Source organism: Quercus suber, unplaced genomic scaffold, assembly GCF_002906115.3.
Source record: "Quercus suber isolate HL8 unplaced genomic scaffold, Cork oak 2.0 scaffold_130, whole genome shotgun sequence".
Classification (NCBI taxonomy): Eukaryota; Viridiplantae; Streptophyta; class Magnoliopsida; order Fagales; family Fagaceae; genus Quercus; species Quercus suber.
The window spans coordinates 1,211,611-1,212,767 of record NW_027069593.1 but is presented as its reverse complement, the minus strand read 5'-3'; the positions used below and the strand labels follow the sequence as shown (position 1 = coordinate 1,212,767).

Below are 1,157 nucleotides of genomic sequence, written 5' to 3'. Positions count from 1 at the left end.
ACTCAGCAGATTCCAGATAGTTCACTATTCATTCACAGTACCAGTCACTGTTGATGAAAAGTAGAGTAGAAAAGCAACATATCAACTAAGATGATCTGTCTTGGTCACGAAAGTGGTGACTTTTAGTTGACATGTTGATATGTTTTAAATATATTGAACAGGACCACTGTGAGATTTATTATTCTCCTAATGACTGTCAATTGAATAATAAATCTCACAACTTTCATTTACATGAATTCTTAATCCTGAGAGAATAATGGACTTGATCATGAAGTGTAGGTTGCTTTGATATATTAGGAGTAAGACCTAAAGTAACGGTCAAAACCTCAGTATGTTGGGCAGTGACATTTAGTGTTGATGGAACATATATTCTCAAGATGAAATTCATAGTCTCTTAACAGAGATATAAAATATTTCCTTGAGATAAGTTTAATAGATTTGTTATTCAGAGAGTTAGGCCTAACCACTTTAGTGAGACTAAAGTATATATTTATGAAATTAGATTTCATAAATATATGATAAATAACATTAAGGGATTAAATCGGGTACTCAAGGATTAAGATGTAGTAATTCACAAAGTGGCAGTCTTCATTCATGACTTTGTATTACTACGAGTATTTTATGAAGGGGTTGCATGTACAATAAAGTCTTGGGATATAATTTAATAATAAGGCCTAGAGTGCAATTATATTTATATACTGGTATTAAATATAATTAATGGTAACTTTGGACGTGTCAAGAGTTGACAGAAAAGCCCAAGGCCCATTGGAGCTAGAGTCTTATTTGATCCCTTTTGGTCCCACTCCAAGCCACATTCTAAAGCCTAATTAGGATGGTCCAGAAGGCTAGCCCAATTAGATAATCAGATATATAGAGAGAAACATATAGATTTAAAAAGATGAAGAAGAATTGGTATGTACAAGAGTGTTGGACACTCTTCAATTCTCTCTAGAACAAACTCATATATCTGATTGAGAGACCACACATCTTGGGAGTTAGTGGAATTGGAGTGAAGATTGAAAGCCTTCTCAAGAATTTCTGAATTTTCGATTTTGAATTTCACTGCTTCAAGGTACACAACTTTATTCTATAATTCTGAAACTTATATGGCACATGTTGACAATTGTGAATGAAGTAGATCCATCAATTTAATTTTT

The 1,157-nt window shown here is 32.8% G+C and overlaps 1 pseudogene; it reads left to right on the top strand.

Moving 5' to 3' along the window:
- The first annotated feature begins 817 nt into the window (after nucleotides 1–817).
- LOC112016787 (28S ribosomal RNA) overlaps nucleotides 818–1,157 on the top strand; it is a 2,756-nt pseudogene continuing 2,416 nt past the window's right edge.